This window comes from Brienomyrus brachyistius, chromosome 19, assembly GCF_023856365.1.
Source record: "Brienomyrus brachyistius isolate T26 chromosome 19, BBRACH_0.4, whole genome shotgun sequence".
NCBI lineage: Eukaryota > Metazoa > Chordata > Actinopteri > Osteoglossiformes > Mormyridae > Brienomyrus > Brienomyrus brachyistius.
This window is the reverse complement of record NC_064551.1, coordinates 6719910-6742816: the sequence shown is the minus strand read 5'-3', so window position 1 is coordinate 6742816 and position 22907 is coordinate 6719910. Positions and strand designations below refer to the sequence as shown.

Here is a 22907-nt window from a genome sequence, read left to right as displayed (position 1 = left end):
TGCGCTTTACATCCGGACAGAGATCGGCCATATTTACCCTCGTATAATATGTCCACATTGCGGCGTTCAGTGGTGAGGAATTATGTGCTCATATGCATATTATAATATATAGATGGGTGAATCTCCGTGACTGAGACCGGCATGCAGGATGGACGGATAAATGAGTATCCATTAATTATCTGCTTGTTTGCACTGTTCATACACCAGTTACAACAATGAACAAGTATATACACTGATATATTAATGTTCTTTTAAATAAGACCAGTGTACAAATTCTCTGTGTAATACATTGCCAGACATTTAATAGTACTAGTCATTAATTAACTAGTCATGTTATATCTTATAATAATCATGCCATATTATAAAGTAAGGGTCTTATATATATATATATTATGCAGTTTTATACAGAAAACATTTATACATTTTGTTTTTATTTTTTGTGAATATAAGTGAAAGGACTGAAATGGTGAGGGGAGTGTGTGACTCCGGTGTGTGTGCGTAGTCTTACTCTCCATTTCTCAGTGAGACATTCGTACTTGTCACAGTTCCATTTGGAGCCTGTCCACTACATGGGGGTGTGATCAGAGGCAGGCTGAATTGATCGCTGTGCCCCCACTTACCCGCTGTGACCTCGCGTCGCCCCCGGCTCCCTTCGCGGGCGGTAATCCCAGCACGCCGCATTTAACCGCGGCTAACTCGGCTCATGACTGATCCCAGGGGGCTACGGTGTCCCTTTAATGCTTAATCCCAAACTCCTAACTGCTTAATTGGATCAATTATGGTGCTTAATTGGATCAATTAGCTTGGGTTGGTGTTTACCGCGGAGCTGCCTTTCCTGCGAGTGGCCCCCGGGGGTGGATGAAAGGGTTAAAGATGTCAGAGGTCGGTCCTTTACTGCAGATTCACGCTCCTTGTCCCCTGTTATTTCTCTGTTTGCTAAGTGAAGGGAAAAACAGCAAATTATGTTTTCACTGTATAAAACATTTGTACTCTCTTTTTTTTTTTTTACTGGGGACATGTGACGAGATCTAGCCTGTTTTTCTGCTTTTTTGAGGATCTCCTCCCCGCAGAGAAGGAGTTTGCATCAGATTAACACTGTGTTTAAAATTTTTTTTTTAACATGCTACAGTAGTGCACCCGGACGACCACCGCAGTTGTGAAACATGCGGTGAGGGAGAGCCGGGGGGGGGGGGGAATACTGATTACATGTCATCTCCAGCCTCTCAAAGGGCACGACGTCTCTCTGCGTCCCATAATCAGTTCAGCCTTATTACCTAGAGGATGTTACCCTGACGATATAGGGCCGAAATTGGCCGAACCACATTTTTACAGTGCTGACATAATTGTTTAGCCTTTGTTAGAGACGTACGGCTGCTCAGCTGTTGCCTTTTTCCATGCATACTTATCATTCCGGGTGTTCGGTGGACCGTTTTAAATTAAGCACCTTCCGCAATGGTTCTCCAGCTTGTACCCTGGTGGGACTTGAACTAACAACCTTCTGGTTAGAGACGCTTACACTTATAGACTTAAGGGTGGATTTCTCCCGGTTTGCGCAGGCTGCCTGTCATCCCACGGGGAAGCTGACAAGCTGGCGTCTCTCCTCGGCTTTAAAAAGCCGTCCTGTCTCAGTATGGCAGGGCCGGGATTTTTCGCTCGCTTGCGAGACAGAGCCCCACGCCATAAGGCAGCGCGTCTCTGAGGGCAGCAGCGGTGGGCCGTGTGCTCACCCGCACCCCCGGCTGCTCCTGTCCCTGCGAGGCCCGCCGGTATTAACGGCCGCCAGCCGAGTGACACATTGCAGATATTGACATGTTTTGGAAGAGGGTGGTGGGGGATTGGAGTCTCTAACAGCCACGCGGATTAGACCGAGATTTCACAGAAGGCAGGGCTTTAGTGGGGGAAAAAAAAAAAGTTTCTCTGGCTCACAGCATGGCTGATATTTAAAGGCAGAGAGAGAGGAGACAGCAATGAGAGAGAGAGAGAGAGACGGTGGAATCAGCACCAGCGAAAAAGTATCAAAATTCAGAAAATCACAAATAGCACCTTCAGTTTCCCTTTGAAGCTAAGTACGGAAAAAAAAGAAAGACGAAGACAGTAACTGTGACCATCGCTGTCACCACATGGGGTTTCTTCCATTAGGCGTCTTGTGGATTTATATAGTTCGGTGACAACAATCAGTGGGTGTGCTTCAGAATCAAGGTTTACACCCTCCTGTCTCACAACTGCCTTTTCAGTTTCTGCCTGCCCAGTGACACGTGGGGTCAGCGGCTCGCTAACACTCTTTCCATTATAGCTCGCTCTTCCCCGTCATTCTGTATTTACATGCCGGAGAAGCAAACAAAGGGCGCATTCTCCTCGGCGCCACCTGCAGGGAGGTGGTTAGTCTTACACACACACACGCACGCACACACTGTGTGTTTATGGCAGTTCCCCTGATTGCGTTCCTCCCTCTCCCCCTGTAAACAATAGCATGTTTTCTTAGCTTGTCACGTAACTGATTCGTCTGTCAGGACCCTGTCTGCTACACGGCAGCGTCATGAGTTTAGCAGCAGGGGCACCGTGTCGGGGAGGGCTAATGACATTGAACTGCCATGTAACGTCTTGATAAACATTTACTAGAAGGTGCTCCGAATTGTGTGCTGCAGGGCATTTGCTGTGTATATACCCGGGCGGCGTGATCGCCACCATTGCATTTTAAATCTATTTACCGTCGCCACATTTGCTACGTTTAAAATGCATTCGTTCTGTCTGAAGGGCTTGTTCATGCAAGTAAAGCGGTAATCCGCGCGCCGTCTAATTAGTAGAAAAGGTCAGCACGCACATACTATCGGACTGGCGGTGTTCCATTGAGAACGCGCTTCTGTAAAGCGAGATGGGCGGGGATAGGGGCGGGGTCAAGTTTGGTCTAGGGGCGGGGCTATGGGCGGCGCAAATTTGCTGCAGCTGGGGTTCGAGTTCCGGAGTTTTCCCTGCACTGACTCTCACCCAGATAACACACATACACACACACACAACAACACACACACACACACAACGCACTAAGCGCCCGAGCAGCCCCCCGCGTGTTTTTCCTTTAATTTAACAAATGAGTCAAATATTTGGCTAAAGACCACAGATATGTTGTATTCTATAATATTTCATTCCATTTGAATATTTTAGTAAATGATTATATTTTGTATGCAGTTGAATTTGAAATGTCAGTTCCTGACAGCCATAGTCCTGCCACACTGAGGCAGAAGCCGCTGTCCACATGGAATACACAGGGAAAAAACTGGAAGTACTTAAGTGAAAGTAATGCATTGTTTTTGGCAGATATTATACCTGTACCACCTCCCTCAAACCCCCCCCCCTCACCACCCCCCTGTCCCATCTGTGGCCCTGGCAGCGGCTCTGAAAGTGGCTTTTTTTTTTTAATGCAGCATCAAACCTCGGGATTTAAGCCTGAGTTGCATCTTATCTGCAGGCCCGCTGTTACACACAAAGGTTTTTCGGAAAGTGGTTTGGAATGAGCTGAGGGCCCAGCTTTGTGACCAGCCAGGTGGTGGGGGGGCGAGTGAGGGCCGCCTTCAGGCTGGGGTGGCGGTAACGCGCCACTGGTACCGGTAAGGAGTGGGACGCCCTGGGGCATCTCATGCCCCTGACTCGTATCTGCCGCTTAGGGAATTCTAATGATGTTTTGTCTGTTTACACTTCACACCAGTCCCCCAAGTGACATAATTTACTGGTATAAACTCAGCGAAATAAATTCAAAATACAAAAAAAAATAACAAAGATGGGAAATGTATGTATGTCTGTCAACAGATCTCGGTCTCTATCTCATGTAGAGATGCTGGATTTTTGAAGCGCTGTATAAAGAGGTATTTTGCTGTGTTAAATTCTCCGGATTCCTCTGGCGAGATGGGAAGCGACGTCAGTAAGCGGGAACGTCGAGGGGGCGTCCGTCCGCATGCGTGGAGAGCGGATGTGGCCATCCCCGGGTCACCGTCACCTTGTGGCTCTTTGTTTCGAGGGCTGCAAAGTCGCCGATTCCCTCCATTTGGCAGCCAGTGGACTATAATGGAGGGTTAATTTGGGTACCCCCAAGAAGACACGGGCTGGCGGGCGCACGCGCGTGTGTGTGTGCCTGTGTCAGTGTGCGTGTGTGTGTGTGTCTGCGCACATTCCCTCAGGACCTGTGCTGTGCCAGAAGGTGCCCTTTTTCTCCGCGGCGGGGCGCGCAGACATAAGTCCGCTGGCCGCATTCTTCCTCGCAAAACCAGATCTGTGGCAGCGACGCATCTTTCCGATGGAGCAGCAGGGATCACGATAATCAACAGCAGTGACGTCTGTTCCCAAAGGATGCCTCTCGGCTATAATTCATAGGTGTTCTTCGTCAGTATATATATATACCTAAAAGGGGTACTGTAATTAAATGCGTTTTTTTTTTCTTCTTAATTAGAGGTTGCGAATGGCGCCCTGTGAAGTTTGTGGGATGTAAGGGAGCAGGGGGGTCGGAAATCATCACATGCGAGGCTGTGATCCCGTAACGGGCTGTGGGGCAGCTTCGTCGCAGCTTCTCAAAGTTGTTGTTTTTTTTTTTTGTCATCGCCATGCATGTGAATGCACCATGCATGTATTCACTCAGGGACAAAGAGCGATGGCGGCCGCAGGGCCCTCGTAGCCGAAAATTCGCAGCCGCCCTGATGGAGGCAGTTGCCGCGAACCGAAAAAAAGGTGGGAAGACGTGCGTGGGCCCCTTTCGCGCTCGGAGCCTAGGCGAGAGCGTCGAGGCGCGACATCCTCGCCGTGGGGGCCCCCCACCCCTGGGGCCCGGTATCGAAGACCCCCCCCCCCTTTTACGACGGGAGACTCAGCTGCCTGGCAACGCGCGGCATGTCCGCTCCCACGTTCCTTCCGCCGCCCACGCCCCTCTCTCTCATTCTCATTCTTTTTCTCTCACTCTCTCCGTCTCGCTTCCTGCCTGTCCCGCTCGCTCTCACTTTCTCCCGTGCAGCACAGGGGCCTGGCGGGTGGACGGCTGTCAGACGCCGGTTCTCGGCTGTGCTGCCGCAGTCGCTCGTATGGTGGCGCTGTTTTTAATAAGGCTTTTTTTCCCATTTATTTTTTTGCTCCTTTGCTACCCAGGGCTGCACTGCAGCATAAATAAGCCTCTTTGCCATTAGCCCAGCCTGGGTTCCGGGCATGTGGATGACACTCTGTCCTGCTGAGGGACTGTGGAGGAGAGACGTATTATGGATGTACAGTAAAACATACATCAGTTTGCTTTATATGAGCCAATATACCCCCAATGATCTCTGGACACCATGGTACTAAGAACTAGGTGTGCTCTCTTGCTGTGCCCATGACAATTCGGCACGGGGGGGGGCGGAGCGGGGGAGGGTCGCATCAGTGCTGTTCTTCCTCGGGCAATGTCACCCGTAGGTCGGGGGTGGGGAGAGGTGCCATCCCTGGCTGGTGGGCCATTTTGTTCCAGCTGTTTCTCTGAAGCTCCCTGCCTCAATGCCTCCCGATTGTCCGACGGACCCGGGAAGGAGCCTAAAATTAGTGCGTCCCCTCCCTCTGTTCTCCTCACCGGTCATGACTTAATTAGCCAGCGGCGCCCAGCATGAGAGCAAGGGCTCCAGCATCAGGTGGCTTATATAAGCGTTATATCACTGTACGCATGTTTCATGCCGACGTCGTGTAGCCGGGCCTATTCTGCCTCGGCAGACGGAGAGAAAAGGGTTATTAGTCACCCAGTTCGCTTTTTGGGGTTTTAATTAGAGGTCTGAGGCAAACAGGATGACAGCTGCGACTCTGATTGGACGCGGCGTCCGCATGGGGGGGGGGGGGGGGGGCATGGGGTGACAGGTGACGAGCGGAGGATGACCGCCTCGTCCCCGCCGAAGGTCACGCTCAGTTTGTCGGGTTACCCCGAAAAATCAGAAGCGGCCGCAAGCCGGAAAATCGGCATCGCTTACTGCCCTGGATCCCGGGAGAGGAAACAAAAAAACGTGCAACTTCCTAGTTTCTTATGTTATGCAGCTTTGGAGTCGGGTGGCTTTACAAAGCTGCGGATCAATAACCCCATGTGGGCGCTGTAAAATATCAGATGTAAATATCAAATCACCCCTGTGCTCAGCATGCTGACAGAACCTCCACCCTCAGCCATATCCATCCTGTTTTACTTTCTGTCCCCTTCTCAGCAAGGCCAGTTCAATGGCATTTCATCGTATCCCTGCCTTGTACTTGTCCTTACTTGTACTTATTTACATATTACATATTATGGGGTTGCATTGCTCCTGCAGACATGAGAGCTATACCCTCTGTTGTATTAGCCTGGCCGTAAAGGTTTGTCCTCGGACACAGTGGAAGTGTATGGTAACTAGGTCTATGTGAACCTTTTACCCACGCTGGTCGTGTACCTGAAGGGCGTCCCATCCTTTCCCATGGAGACAAAACCCACCAGAGGTCCTTTGACAGCCGGTGCCTAAAGCCCGGATGGAAAGACTGGCCTCAAGTTGTGAGTTTGTATCAGTGATGTTTCCCGGTCAGACGCTGACAGCTCGTGGTTTGTCGTCGCAGGCATCGTCTGCCAGCAGCTAACCCATATATATGACTCTCTGGGCTGAGGCTCTGTGTTTTGAAGTTGTCACGAAAAAGGAACGCAACGAGACGACCTTTTTCTGCCAGTTTTTAGCCACGCTCCTGCCAGCATGGTGCTTCTAGATCAGGGGTCACCAACATGGTGCCCGTGGCACCAAGATGCCCCCAAGGACCACATGAGTCGCCCGCGGGCCTCTTCTAAAAATAGCACAACTCAACTATTCTTCTTTAATCACATTTGCATTTATATAGATTTGAAAATGACAAACTGGTAGCCCTTCGTATGGCATGTTACCCATGAAGTAGCTCTCAGTTTCAAATAGGTTGATGATCCCTCTTCTAGAGGATGGTAAAGAGGCTGTAAGAAGACTTTAAGCTGTAAGCTGTAAAGACCTAAAAAAAATGTTTTTTTTTCCATTCTAAACCAGCCTGGGCTGTTTGAATACCAAATGGCACTAAATGTGTTACTTCCAAAGTTCGAAAGATGGATAAACCCATAAAAGTTTGTGTATTTTACGAATTACAAAATAAATCGGTGAGTCAGTGCTCTTCCCGAAAAGCGCCCGGGTTACTAAAGGATATTTATCGCTGTGGTTCTGTGCCTCTCTGGGTTATGCAGCGTGAGAGGAGTCATGGAATGAATCCGTCCTTCGCCAAGGGAGCAGGGTGTGCAGAGGAGCGGCTCGTATTCGAAGCTCTTGGTCGTCGTGAGCCTTGTGGTGTCTCCAGAAAGGGGGATTATACAGACAGACCTCCGCTGCTTCCCCCTCCTCGCCAAGACCCAGGCGTAGGCCATATGCAGCGCTAATGTAGCACCTAGTTGTGGGCTGTGCTGTTTCGGAGGCTCGAATGAATCTCTATTCATAAAACGATGCCTCGATAATCCGTTTCTTTGCAAGAGTTTTTTTTTTTTCGGTAACGTGGGAGGCATGCCTGGTGTTCCATTGCTGAAGCGGTGAAGTTAGCCAGATGGCTTTTTGCGGGAGTTACGGTGCTTGCTTGAAACACTCTCGCCCGCTAACGGTTGCAGAATTGAAAACGTGCCTCTATGGGCGCCGAGCCACGGCCTGCGTTGACCCCCTCGTCCCTCTGCTGCACGGCGAGGGTCCTGTCCCCCTCGGTTGATTCGGCATGAGCTGTGAGTCTGGTTAGCGGCGATGCTATGTGGAATGGAGAGTCCAAGGAGCAAGACCTTATTTATAGAGCTATGCCTGCTTGTCGGGAATTGACTACTCAAGGTTATCCCTCAGTCTCCGTGCATGAATAATAATACGAGAGAGGTTGCTGGCTGGCTCGTCGGATTTACTGAAGTCGGAGAGAGTGTGTGTGTATGATGTGAGCGCGGAATAAGATTGAGTGGTGAAATGTTTTACAGTCTACTTACGGTTAGCTTTCTTTAATAGTTTCTTCAGTTGCAATCCAACTGTTCTTTGACAGGTTCGTGGAACCTGTTCCAGGCAGAGCATAGTACACAGGACAGGGTACACCTCGTGATGCAAGTCCATTGAATGACACATAGGCTGCACCAGTTGACCTACACCTAAACTCCTTCGAGGTGGGGAGAACATGCAGACTGCACACTCACAGAGGGGAGGTGGGATTCGAACGCCCAGCCCTGGGAGCGTAAAGCGTTTCCCATTGTGCCGCTAAAATGTGAAACGTTCTTACCTTTAAATCTTATCTGTCAATAGATTTGATTTTCAGTTTCATGCTGGGCTTCGTAAAATATCGGCTTGCTTCTTGACCTTCAAACTGAATGCAGCGGGTGGCACGGGGAGGCGTTGCATTGCAGAAACTGCTTTAGTAGCAGAGCGGCGTTTCCCACGGAACGGTCCTCGGCTCTTTGCATTTCATGGCTGTGCTTCACCTTGAGGGGATGGTATGAAGCTCCGTCTTCATTTGAACGTTTCTGTCAGAGACAGATTTATTTTGTTGTATTTCTCCAGCCCTGGGGGGGGCCTCACTTCCTCTTCCTCCCACACAGAGCTCAGCTGAGATCCAACCACGGATAAGTAAAATTGGCTGGAAATGAACCCCCAATAAAATGGAGATTATGTTAATTGGCGGTGGTGTGATGCAACCCCAATGATCCTGAGTTTTTTTAGAAACACCATCTTGCCATCTGTGGTCATAAAATGGACATGTTTATGCCCCGATGAATTATGAAGTTTATATAAAATAAAATTAATTTTAGTTGAGATTAAACATTCTTTCCCTCCAGGAAAGTTTTCATGTCCCACACTGTGAGACCCCGTTTGCTGTCATGAGCGTAATTCTGTTCAACGTAGACTGACAACAAACTTTTTATCCGTAGCTGTCTGCTAGATGCTGAACGAAATAGGGTCACCAGTTTATTTGGGGAAGGGAGGTGACTGTGCTGAAGGGTGGGGGGGGGGGTGGTGTCAAAACTAAATGCACTCCAGGGGTCTTCTGTTTGGGAAGTCCCTGTTGCTTATTCCCAGAGTCAGCCAACTGATCTGACACGAGGCCAAGGCTAAAATTGGGACTGCTTGACTAGAGACTGAAGTAAACTGACACTGCAGTGTTGGTGGTGGGGGGGGTGGGGGGGGTGGAGTACGGGTGGCAATAGGAGAGCAGACACTTGCTGTTTAGGTGGTGCAGACTGCTCCTGCTTGGGGAGCAGAGGGCAGGGGACAGGTGTCACAGGCAACATGAGATCCTCCCTTTGCTCTTGCTGGATCTGCATTGCGATGTTGGGGACTTTTCTGTGAGGGGGGGCTTTTGCCCTGGAAAGTAGGGACAGCTAGGGGGAGGGCGGGTTATTAGTGGATGGTTGTAGGATTGCATAACTCACGCTGGCTTTTGACGCCTCTGCCCCAATGACCTGTCCAGGCTACTCGGGAATCTGCCTGCTTTTTGGATTGCGACTCCTCCTCCCTCCTCCTTTTTGGGTGGCGTCCCTCCCACTCAAGCGGTTGCTTAGAGATAGGCCCAAATCGTTGGACTCCGTAAGAATTGATTAGACCCCCTTCAATGGAGGACTGGTGTATTTTAAGAAAGGTGCGAACAAACCAGTCTGCTTCGCGATTTATGCCGGATGCAAGGTTTGGGCTTCAGATTTAAGGTAATCTGGAAACAGTGAATAAGTTCAGAATGTTAAACACAGGGAATGTTTCTGTTGATAACGAGTGCACTGCGAATGGTCTTTCCCGATGCTAGATGTCTGGTCTGTCAGGCCAAACACTTTGTGCCTGTGATTGTTTTTCCTCTGTAAACACGGTGGTTTGACTGACCAAGCCGTGCCTTCTAGACGACACAGCAGTCAGCGGCGAGTGGACTAAGGGAAAACAGTCAATGATGAGTCAATAGGGCGATGTCTGCCTCTCCAGACTATACAAAGGCTCCCGAATGGCAGTGAAATATAGTGTGTGTCTCTCCGTATGAGTATAGTGTTCACAAAGACAGTCACATGAACACTCCTCCACTATGGCTTTACACTTAGTTTCCCTCCGTTTTCCACCAGTTCCCTAAAGGACTTTTTTTTTTTGTTACGGGACTGTCTCCCATGCTGGAAGGAATTTGGTCTGTGGTCTCATGCTTTGAACGTTATCGTGAAAGTAACTGCCTTCCTGTAGTCGGGCCTTTTAATTCTTCCAAAAAGACGTTTAAAGCTGCTTTGATTTAGAGATCAAACAGGCGTCATGAAGATGAACGTTGCCAGTAGAACCAGAAATTAGATATGGTGTTACTGCTAATTGGAAATTGAAGGCGTAGGTCAAGGGGCGTAGGTCAGGGGGCGTAGGTCAGGGGGCGTAGGTATACTACAAACCTAAACAAATCTAATTACCGTAGCATTTGTTTGTGACCATTGCAACAATGTCAGCTAGTGAGGATATCTGCTCCAAGGCTTCTGCTCATACCATAGGGAGGCTTTCAGCTGTGAAGGAGAAGATTAGGACCCCAGAACCTGCAGGTGTCATGGAGCAGACACTAGTCAAAACAAGTAAAGGACGTCACACTTAGAACCGATGGATACTGGCAGCACCAGATCTTTCCTGAAAGGAGATTTTATTGTTCGTCGGCAGAGGCTGTAAATTTCAGAGCTTTGATGACCCACCCGCCCCATACCCATATAGTGCATAACAGTCAGGGACGGCTTGCAGGCCAAGTTCTCGCCCTGGAGCGCGTCCACAAGAACGTCGGCGGTCCGGACTTGACTGCGCAGCACTGACATTGGGCTGGGTTTGTGGGGGGGGGGGGTGGTTCATACAGGGGGTGGTTTGGTAACTGCGTTGCTGGAACAGGCAGATTTCTGACTCCTGTGTCCCCTCCCTGTTTCATGTTTCACTGCCCACACTACGCCAACCCCCACCCCCCCCCACCCCAGCAGAGCCCAATTCCAGGAGAGGCGCTGCACCTGTTTGTCAGGAAATGCGTGGGCTTACTCCTTCCTGCCCCCTCACACCCCCCTCCTCCCTGCTTTTGCCCTGCTACTGTGGGCTAACAGCCGTGCCCCCCTCCCCTACATCCCAGTTATCACTCCTTTTTCCGCATTCCTTCACAGCACTCGTTTGCCTAGCAGATGCTCTCATCCTAGCGCTGTGTTTTATCCACGCTCCGCTGGATCGGCTCGACGTCGAGCACATCTGCCCCATCCTCGCATCTGTGAGTGTCTGACTGTCTCGCTCGGTCTGGGCGCCGGAAATGGCACCCGGCTGGGGTCACAGGCCCGCAACCTTCTGGCATGTTCCGAGGCGGTCGGCACGGTCCTCCTCACCCTGGGGCGGAGGGCCAAAGTCAGGTGACCTGTGCAGAATTACCGCGTGACGTAAAATACATACCTGCTTTGTTTGCTGCCGTTTCCCTCCTGCACTGAAATCGAAAGACTCTCTATTTTTTTTTCTCATCCTTGTCTGTTTGTTGCATATCCCAGATAAAATCCTCCAGAATGAGTCTTACCCATCTCCGTAAAGATTACCGTAGGAGCTGTCAGAGGAGTCAGACTCCAAAATGTATGTCAGTTTCTGTCTTATTTTAGTTCGGCATTACACTAATATAGGTATTTATTACTGTGATATCTTTCTGCCAGTCTGTTTTCTCCACCACGTCCAGGACACGCCTTAGCCACACAAACGGCATGAATAATTGACCGTGTGGTGAGCAGGCGAGTCCCTCGGAAGCTTGCTGATAGATGTGTTTACCTTTAATGGCACACGCTCTCCGTCAATAAGACGCGTCGACCGCGGAGTTTTCCAAGGGGGTGCCTGGTGGGGAGATGCACAGAGCAGACTCCCTCGGCTCTCTCGCGGGTCTCTCCGCCGGAGAACCCGTCACAGGTTACCGTCGTCGTTTGGGAACCCGAGGTTGAGAGAGGTCAGGGTATTTATAGTCGTGTAAATTGGATTTCTGCTGTAAGGGCAAAGTTAACCAGGGTCTAAATATAGAGGTGGTCATTTATCACAAGCGTCTGCTCTGTCTTTCATTCATTAGTGACACAAACGAAGGAGCCCACGGTGTTCTCATCTCCTCAAGACCTGTTCTTATCTTCGTTCTCCTTCCTGTGTTGCTCTGCCCACTGCGTTTGGGAGGAATTCCCGTTTTAGCTAGAAAGGCACTGGACTTTCGCACATTTCGGTTCCAGGCATGGGTAGTACAGTAGCGCTTGGTTTTAGATAGCTATGCTGGATCACTGTTGGACACCCTCTGAATTGGGGAGAGGAGATGTCTATGGGACTCCCCCCTCTCAGCAGCTGGCCTCCTTGGGATGAATTTGCTGAAAATGCAGCTCCGGTCTTTCAAGGTCGCAAATCAGATGGCTTTTGTGCAGAGCAGGGATTAGGACTTGGACAATTTTTTGGAATGGTCACAACTTTTAATAGGTTTTAGGGGGAAGTGTTTATAGAGGGGCTTGAGGGTGGGGGGGGGGGTGTGCCTGGGATGGAGTGGTGTCTGTTTTACTGTTTTACTGCCCGGCGATTCATAGCCAATTCCCAGAGGGAGTGCGATGAGGCGTTCATCCGCAAACTTCCGTCGGATCTCCCACAGCATTTTGGGAGCTAGGCCGTGTTGGGGACCCCGCTGCCGGACAGTTGCCCCTCTCCCGATCCCTCTGTCTGTGATTATGTCTGCTCAGGGGAAAAAAAAATGTAAACTTCCTCTGGAAACCCCGAGTAGCTGCCGTCGTGAGCGCTGTCTGATTCGGGCCGCTGGAAGTGCCTCTAAATGTAGTCTGTTGTATAATCCCTCTAGGGGCCCTACTGCTATTTTTGTTCCTGGATATGCGTCACGACTGGGTATTTTCTCTGGTGACTAGCTTACATCAGTAGGTCTCCTAACATACGCTCTATCAGCGAGTGCCTCCTGATTGATGGGAGTCTCGCCCGCCGATTACGACCCCGGACGATGGGCTGCCAGAGCACTGACTCCGAGGGACGTTGCAGATGACTGGAGATGTGCTACGGGGATGTGATACAGACAGGTTAGTGGGCAGGCTTGTTCATTCCGCCTTCTCTCCTTCGGTCTCTCACTCGCGCTCGCTGTAATTTCCGAGCCGGTCCGCTCGCAGCAAGTCGGGACGCGGCCGCCAGATCGTTCCCTCCCCCCTGTGCGCATGCAGACGTGTGGCTTGCAGCGAACCCTGCGACCGGTGTGCCGGATTGCCACGGCGACAGCCTGGCAGCTGCTTCCGCGGTAGCTGATAAGAGCGTAGCGATGACATAAGTTGCCTCACTCTAGGGGGCCAGCTCACTGGGGACACTGGTAATACCCCCCTCCCTTCCTATCTCCTCTTCACTGTCTGGATTATGGTGGGTGTGGGTGGTGGTGGGGATGTAAAACGCAAAGGCTTCGTTGTTTTGTCTGCCCGTTTGGTCCTGGTGACACTCAGCCAACTTCCACAAACCCACTGAACGATGGCAAACGACGTCACTTACGGAAGGATACCCCTGTCGCCACCTGCCTCCCTCCATCAGCAGACGAATGTGAGGCAGCAGGTCGGTTTGACCTGAGCTATAGCGTTGGTGCGTTAATGTGCATGTCACAGCTGGCCGCTTCCAGGGGAGACGGTCCCGTCGATGAGGCAGGGAAGCATGTCCGACAGGCAGCCTGCATCGCACGCGTGTCCCCTTCCTTTGGTTCAAAGGTGCTCGGTGTTTCTCGCAAGATTATCTACCCCCCCCGGACTTGCACGCGTTCAGTGACTCGGGGAACCCAGAAGTGAGATTAGGACAGGCTCGAAAGAAGCTCCCAGATCCTGGACTGTCACCTGCCTGGAATATTCCGGAGAGCTTCCTGTTGTTTACCTTCATGTCGTTCTTGCCGTCTGTCTCCTGAAAGCGCTGTAATGCCCCTCTGATAGCTGAGGAATGAGGACTCGCCGACCAGCCAACTGTGCTGAAGCATTTTCCATTCACAAATTCTCAGACGATTTATAATGCGCTCGTCGTCCCCCCCCCCCCCCCCCCTGGCAGACTGCTCCCCGCGTCTCGGAGCTGCTGCTGCTGCCCACCCCCCCAACCCCTGCCACCTCACCTTCTCCTGCTTTCCTCCACAAATGAACAACAACAGAACCAATCCGGTTGGCCTTTGACCTACGAGCAGCGGTGCCGAATGTCGACACTCGGAACGGCGAGCGGGGCATCTCTCGGAATTCCGGACGTGGTCTTGTTTTTTCGTGGACGGCTGTTGATGTCTCGCTTAAGTCTAAGCAATATGCACCATGTTTTTTTTCCATCTGTGTCTGGGGGGGGGGGGGGGGGGGGACGCGTTATAGGGGGAGCAGCAACCCAGGGTCTTGTGCTGAGTTTCAGGGTTGCTGTCTTGTGGATCTTAATCTTTTCATCATTTATTTATCCGGTGTGTTTTTCCCGGGTGAGTCCAGTTATAGTAAACACAGCGTGCAGCCACGCGCGGGCTTGATGCTGCCCAGAGTCCCGCCCCCCCCCGATCTGCTACGGTTACGGTGTCACAATGGATTCTCCTGACCGACAATCCGATCCGACGGGTGTCTATTAATTGGACACCTCCTGCAGCGTCAGAGTCCGTGATGGCGGGCGGAGTCCAGGGATGCGCCCTTTGTCCGCTGGTGTCGGGTTGCCATCATCACGACATCATCAGCACGCGTGTTGTGCGTATATTAGCCCTCCTATGTGATGCGGAGCCCGCCAAGACCTGTGGATTATGCTTCTGCAGGGGGGGGGGGGGGCGCATTCCCGCTGTCGCTGTAACGTCACCTCGTGAACACGAGCACGCCCCCCTCTCGCGCACCTTCAGGAAAGAGACCCTCCAGTTTTTTTTACCGCCATGTGTCTCTGGGGCCTGCTGCTCCTGCTTCCTCTTTCTGGAGTGAACGACAGTGCTTCTCTTTTACCAACAAAAGCAAACGTGAGAACGCGATGGAGGAACAGACCCGTCCCTGGGATCTGGCTCCTCTGAGACCGTTCTGCTGGTGAAGCTCCTTCAGGCTCTCTTCGCTGCCCTGAGATGTGTGTCACACAAAAAGGACACTCCGGTTACTGTAGGAGCGGAGCGTCGGCCAGCTTCCAGAAGGCAAGGCAAAGGGTCATGACCTCATCTCCTCTCACTCCTGTGAGCCATGGGCTTCAATGCTGGCCCGTGATCCCTTTGCCAATTGTGTGGGCTTTCGTGACTTCTGGCTTTCCTGGAGGTTTAGGTACGGCCATTCAGTCAGAGTATTAGATTAATTTCATCTTGTAGATGCCGCTGCGGTCAGCGCGGCGTTCATGTGAGGCTGAACTCACCGGCGCCTCTTGTGGCGAAAGTGGGTACCGCCGGCCACCCCGTCTACTCTTCCTCCTCCACAGCGGGTAGTGCCTGCGGGGCTGGCCTGGCCTCGTCGCAGAGCCGTCAGAGGCCCGTGCTCCTCCTGCTGTAGCCTCCAGAGTGCCGGAGGGCGAGAGGGAGGCTTTCATTCGCTCCGCTTCTGTCTAGAACATATTGAGCCTCTGGTAGCGCAGCGGGGAGGGCTGGTACACGATGCTCTATACTGGTGCTCATTAGCGACACCGCGCGTGCGTCAAGGAGTTATGGAAATGAGGGTGTATCGGAGCACAGGGGCACTGTCATGTATGCTTAAGCTGCATTCGGGAAGATGTGACCGGTTTGCCTTTTCTGATGCTTCCCAGAGTCTGTGGCCAACAGCAAAGTGCGCCGTGGTCAGTGATGCACTGCTGCATATCCGCGTGTGGTATAGCGCCCCCCTTGGCCACGTGGTCGCTGAAGGCAGCCGGTGTCTGCGGGCGCCCCGGGCATCGAGTTCTTTGTGGGGTCACCGGCGGACCGGAGCCCAGCTCTTTGGTAGAGGATGTGTCCTACTTGAAGCGGATTAGCGCTATTGCTAGTGCCACTGTCAGTGGTTTGGCAGAGCCAGCCCTCAGCAGGCGTGTTGTTCTGGGCACACTAGTCATGAAAGCGGGCCTGCCAGCGGCCTGTGGTGGACGGTGGGGTATTGGGTTCGGGTGGGGGGGGGGGGGTGTCGGTGTTTGGAGGAGGGGGGGCGGTGGTGTATGCCAGGGCCTAGCTCCAGGGTAAGAGCAAGGAGGCCTGACAGGAAGTGGAAATCCAGGCGTGGGGCCCAAAAATGGCAAAGCCTGGGGCGTCACAGCCCACAGATGGGCCATGGACAGCAGACACAGCGGCCTGAGCCAACTTGCCGGGCTCCGCTGAGAGCAAGCGAGAGAGGGGCTTCCCACCAGGAGAAAGGCTGCAGCCCAGATCGCTCCAGAGGGCCAAGGCTGTGCGGTGCCCCATTCCACGGCGTGACACTCGGACCCCAGGTGAGGCCACCTGTTCCCCTGCAGTTCCCTGCCTCTACCTGCTACCACCGCTCCCCTCCTGGTCGCCAAGCTCACATTCTGCCATCGGGAGACGCCGCAGAATCTATTTCTGTTCCTGATGACGGCGATTGTGATGGAGCTCACGACCAGACTCCGGCTCCTCTCGCGACGCTATCCTCAGGTGCTGGATCTCCTCCACCCAGACGACCCTGGGAGTCCTTCAGGGACATTAGTGCTGACCAGGAACAGTTAAAATCTTACGAGGCCCCTATTATAAAAATTTTTTGGCGTGCTAGTATTTCCTTTATCATTCCAGCCAGTCCTTCCACACAGAATTGCTGTACTAAGCGTTTAATTTTGAACTCCCCCCACTTAAAAAAAAAAGAAAAACAGATTCTTCTGAATTACCCAGCAAACTGGTTAGCTGAAATTACTCTATTCCAAAGATGAACCCACTGCCTCCATAATTATGTAACGGTGGATGGAAACAAGTCCGATCCGTGCAAAGGAGGTAGCAAGAAGGACGTCTCCTCGTGCTCCTTGGCCTCTCGACACGTCGAGGAGGAAACAGCCGGCCCACAATGCCCCGCCCACCGCGGTTACGGAGAGGCCCGGAGGATCGAGAATATGGGTTATACGAAGGCGTAATGATATAGCCTGTATGGGTAGGGGGTGATCCGGGAGAGAGAGGCGCGGGAAGGCAGGCGCAGAGACTGCATTGTGTAATGAGATATTTTTAGTTTGGTAGGCAACAACGAGAAGGAGTTATTGGTTCGTTTATTCGAGCGAGTCGAGCACAACATGGACCAGCAGATTTACACGGCATTTTGTCCAGTCGTATAGGGTTAGAGTTAGGTGTGGTCAGTAGGGGGGTAGCGCTATTCTGGGTGTGGTTACTGGAGGGCGGTGCTATTCTGGGTGAGGTCAGAGTGGTGCAGTGCTGTTGTGGGTGTGGTCACTGGAGGGCAGTGCTATTCTGGGTGTGGTCAGTGGGGAGCTGCGACATTCTGGGTGTGGTCACTGGAGGGCAGTGCTATTCTGGGTTTGACCAGTGGGGGGCAGTGCTTTCTGGAAATGGTCCCTGGAGAGCCATGCTATTCTGGCTTTGGTCAGTGGGGGGCAGTACTGTCTGGTTGTGGTCACTGGAGGATACTTTCGATCTTAACAAAGATGCACGGTCGATGAACAGGACTCTGACAACCTACACAATCATTCTCATCATCACGGCAGAGCCCAACCGGGGAGGAAATGACATCACGGTTCGCTGTCTCGCTCTATTCGGCATTCATGTGACTGGGTATCGAGGCAGGAAGTTGCTCACTTGGATAAGATGGGTGGACGTGGATACCGGGGACTTTGGTTTGCCTTGGCTTCGTGTAGTACAAGCCTGGATCTGTTCACCTAATTCAGTCCACTGGTGCAGTGCGGGTGCCGGACATGCTCGAGTAATTAAATGAAGTATACCTTTTGTTTTGCCTCTGAGCAAAGATCTGTTTAGCTGAACACGACAAGGCAGCACTGAGCAACGTCAGCGGGATAATGACTCCAGCGCTCGGCGCCCCCTGGGGTCGATAGCGCAGTCTGCCCCGACAAAGCGATGTCTGCTAGCTTAACCTTCCCTCCGTGTCCCACCAGTGACGCACACATGCACGCGAGTGGCCCTGCCAGATGTATGTTTGTGTGTGTGTGTGTGTGTGTGTGTGTGTGGGGGGGGGGGTCGGAATGTAGAAGCCTCGTAACTCCCCCTGGAGTTTCCATTCCCGCTGCGCGCAGGGCCCCCATTATCGGCTTTATACGAGAGCGGGAAATTCCTTTAAAGGGTCGATGCTGGCGACCCCGGTGGGGTGGAGGGGGAAGAGGTGGACTCAATCTGCAGGCATGGCATGTTGGGGGGGCGAGGGTAGGGGGGCGCCTGGGGGTGGCCCCCTGATGGCCACTTTGAGAAAATATAAAAAGTTGTTCCCCTATCTCGCCCACCCTCCCTTCTTCCTGATTTGCCCACTGGCTGACGGGCCAATGGTCTTGCCACCCCCAAAGCTAAATATGAGCTTCCCAAAAAGACTGGCGCCCACTTGCTGGGACGGACCCGGAAACCGACTGGTAGGTTCCGTTCCCTCGCCCTTCTTCCCGGGTTACGTTATCGAATTAAAATACGGCGCCGCAACAATTGCTCTAATTAGGAATTCGAAATGAGATTTGCGAGAAGTATCTGTTTAGAGCGGTAAACAACCTGAAGGAAATTGTGGGTAATTCATGTTGTGTAATTTGATCATGTTTTTGTTCTTTTTTCTTTCTTGTGTAATTTGCTGCATGTCGGGAAAGAGACGCATTTCTCGTAATAAGGAACACGGATGACGGCACCACGGATCCTTCTGGTTGCTTCTGTGACTTTAATGCGTCCAAATTTTCGATCTGACTGACAGCAACATGCCCGCCTTCGTCGCGAGCGACCATCTTAACCGTCTTCCCAACACAGGCATGTGTCTGACGTCTTAATCCCCAGAAATCTATCCGTCCGCCGGGAGAAGAACTGGTGATTAGGGCCGTGACGCTAGCCAACTCCGTGCCATACCTCTGTGCCCGGGAGCTGGGGCACTTAAACCTTTCTGGGACCCCAGGCATGCACTTGCCCGTCCCCTGGCCAGGCCGCAGGGACCCGGCATGCCTCCGGTGGCTTTTCTAATTTCGGATACGGCCAATTAAGAATTCCATTGTCGGCGGAGGAAGACCAGCTTGGGGATTAGGAGCAGAAATCCTCCATCAGCTCTGCTTCCTCTCTGCATTCAGGCTATTCACACGTGTGCGGACGTCTGCATTTCCCACTACTAGCAGCTTTGACTGCCCCCAGCTCGAGGGTACAACAGCAGTGCCCGTGCCAGGCCGCTCAGCCGTCCAGTTTTGAGTGTGACACAAAACTTTAAGTCCGACATACTGCAAAATTTACACAAGTGTACTAATGCAGAGTGGACTCTGTTGCAATTGCGCAGCTGCATTTCATCTAACATGTTTAATCTGTCAGGCTGGAATCGTATTGGATTATTCTATAAATATGTATAAAAATAGAAAGTTCTTCTATTGATCCCTGTTGCTTCATTCTGATTGGCTGGGTCCTTAATCAGATCCAGCTTCAGATCCCTCCTGCAGGAACTCCAGCCTGTCTTGTGGTTTCTTTGCTGCTTGACTGACAGCCCAGTAGGAACCCCCCCCCCCCCCCCCCCGCTGAAGGCCCCCCTTCTCCCACACGCACTCCTGCTAACGCGGTCTCCGGGGTGACGGGCTCTTGTGGCTTCACCCTGACCTCCTACCGACCCGCAGCTGCTCGTCTGGGACGACGCACCTGAAGTTACATAAGTGCCGATCGCATTCAATCCTGCCTCGGTGTGTGGTGCCACCCACCCTCTCCGCTGGCCCCCCTGCCTGACGACGGACGTGGAATATCACAGCGGAAAATACGTGTTGCCCAAGCGAAGGGGAAGTCACATCATGTTTGTCTTCCCAAGAGTCACACTACACGGCGCCATCCTCTGTCCCTTCAGAACAAGTACGATTTTCAGGATTATAGGCCATGGGGGCCAGCAAGCCCCCAAGCAGAGTGTGGGACCCCTCTTATCCCCCTGGGCTGACATTGCTGACGACTGGCATTTCGACACACTTTAGTGTTGGCGCGGTGAATAAAGGCTGACGTTAAAGTGGCAATTTCTTCGGGTAGAGGTGCTTTCCTGCAGCAGTGACATATCAGTGATTCATGCTTTATAAATATGGCTTTCGTAAGCCATTTACGTTTCCAAACGGGCACCATCTTGGCAGTTGGAGGCTTATCGAAATCTGCAGGCTTGTGTGAGGAGTTTAAAGGGGGGGGGGCATCGAAAACTAAATGCAGATGGCTGCTTCCACAGGACATGTCGCCTCCTCTCTGCCTGCCCTCCGCCATGTACGCATATCAGCACACATACGCACTCATATGAACACACACACACTTGAACAAACACACACATATGAGAATACACACAGTCACATACACACTCATATGAGCACACACACACATATGAGAATACACACAGTCACATACGCACTTGCATGCACAGAACCATGCACACACACACTTGCATTTTTGCAAAATTAAAAACAGCAGGTTTTTATCACATCGTGGTGACATTTGGTTCCCACAATGCAATATATATATAAATACCCCCCCCCCCCATGCGCGCGCACACACACACACACACACACACACACACACACACACACACACACAATCACTCAGACCTGTTCTCATATGTTTGTGGGATCCATCCATTTCTAAGGCTAAAGCCTACGCAGTCTTAACCTTAACCACAAGTAACCAAATAAAATACAAGTCTTTTGCCATTTTTAGTTTTTTTTATTGTATTCACAAATTTTTATAAAATTTAATTTCCGCTTGTGGGGACTAAAAAAATGGTCCCTAAAATGTCCAAATGATAGGTTTTTATCACATTGTGGGGACATCTGATCCCCACAATGTAATATATACATAACCCACACACACACACACACACACACACACACACACACACACACGTACACACGCACACAGGCAGGCACGCATCTCCAACCCTGGTGTTTTTTTGCAGCGCCCACATCCTCTACCCGAAAATCTTCTCCGTCGGTGACAGGAAGTCATTGGAGCATCTGCTCCGAGCGTCTGCCACAGAACGCCGGCTTCTGCGATCTGACCCGGCCCGTTTGCCCGGCGACCGGCAGGGACCACCATTAATCACACCTGCGGCTGGATAATTCACCTTAAATCTGTTTCCTTTTTTTATAAGCTTCATACGTTTTTCCTTTTTTGCTGTGTTGCTTAACCTCCGCTCAGGGGCGCGCACTAACAGGCCGGGAAAGGACCCCCCGCTTGCGTATCCCACAGCACCTTCTGGGGTTCAGGGAGCCGCCCGCCACCCGCCGCCCGCCGCCCGCACGGCCGTCCCTCAGACCGATCTATCTCTGCGTCCTGAGAGGAAAATAAACAGCGAGGTGTCTTCTCCGGGTCCGTGAGACGGCCTCGTATCTGAATGGAAATTCACACTCAGGTTACCTCAGAGGCCCCCGCCTGAGTGACGGTTTCCACGGAGTGGACCCGGCGTCTTTCGACAGACACGGAAAAAAGGAGCGTGCAGAAAAAAAAAAGGAACAAAAAAAGACAAGAGTCACCTCATTTTCCCCTTTCCTTGGGTGAGTGGCGGCCGGTGATTTGGAAAAATCTGTTTTCGGGGGGAATGGAAGCAGTACGGGGGGGGTAGGTATTTTCTGTGTGTCTGCGTGTTTCCGTCACGCAGCTGCCCGCTCGCGACCGATCGGTGTCACGCGACGTGTGCCGTCACTGAGCCGACGTGGGGGGGGGGCAGGCACACATCCATCCACATCCTGCATGCCACCCCAACTCCCTTCCCCCACCCAGGGCATGAACAGAACCACATCCTCTAAGGGATCTCCTCTCCCAGACTGCCCATTCGCTCACACTTGGGTGGGAGTCTTTGGTGCCCACCTCCTGAAGCTCTCTCTCTCCCTTCCTCTCTTTGTACCTCCAGCACTGGTCTCTGCTGTGAGGTTCTGCTCCTTGGGAGTAAAGTCTGACGTGGGAGGACACAGGATCTAGTGCAGAGTTTGCACCGACCGACACTAAAAAATTCAGAGAGGCATTACTTTTAAAAAAAAAATTTTGTTCGTGTCAGGGAACGCTTTGGGCTGTTTGCTCGATAATACCCTATTATTTCCTTTTGTCTGCTCTCAGCTCAGTGGGAACAGCTCCTTGGAGTTTCACTGCCATTTACATAACGCCTCAAAGGTCTCACTTCCTCCGCAGCCAAATTTTTTTTTTAAATCCGTTCGGACAAACGCGTAAGGTAAACTTGGGCGACGATGCGAGCGTTCTCAATGTTAGCTGCACTTATTTGTCCTACCCTCCATGATAACACCCTGGTTTTGTGAATCATCTCAAATATTCATACAGTCGCATTGAGCAATTTTTTTTATGTTTATTGTTTAACTCTTTCCTTGCCTCTGGCGTAGCTTGTTTTGTTCGCATGTCACCTCTGCTTTCGGGATTGATTCTATCTAGCGTTAGCATTGTTAGCATCGGGCTCAGAAAACAGCAGGCAGGTCTCCAGGTGCGTCAGGTGTCGATTCGAGTGTGAACATAACCCGCACGCTCCCTCTGTGAAACCGAAGCGCGGAGCCCGAATCCGATAGGGTCTCCGCGACTCTCGCTCTCCACGTGCGCCAACTTTCCTTTTGTCGTCAGGGAAGAAATAAGGAGGGAGTATTTTTGGTGCATGGGAGGGAGAAAACGTCTAGACAGATGCAGCATGTGAGCCGGGCGTGAAGATTCCCACGTGAGACCGGGGGCTGCGATGTGCAGAAGGTGCTGCAGATCTTGAATCTCCGCATCTGAACGATCTCTGTTACCTGGATGCCACTCAGTTCGGCGTGCTGCAGTAAGAGAGTCTCCTGATGGATGTGTATACGAGCCCTGGACCCTCCATCAACCGCCTCAGTTGTGGCCAGCCGTCGGAAACTCTCCGGTACATT

At 51.8% G+C, this 22907-nt stretch overlaps 1 protein-coding gene across 5 annotated transcripts in view; it reads left to right on the top strand.

Annotated features, from left to right (window-relative positions):
- The window catches only part of hivep2a (HIVEP zinc finger 2a), a 66137-nt gene that overhangs the window by 10317 nt on the left and 32913 nt on the right, over window positions 1-22907 (top strand). Inside the window, exon 1 of one of the 5 annotated variants that reach the window (XM_048986505.1) lies at window positions 12513-13024. The exons of the other annotated variants lie outside the window; for them this stretch is intronic. The gene's annotated coding sequence lies outside the window, so the exon portion shown is untranslated. Of the gene's footprint in view, window positions 1-12512; window positions 13025-22907 lie in introns of those variants that run through there. 5 annotated transcript variants of the gene reach the window in all.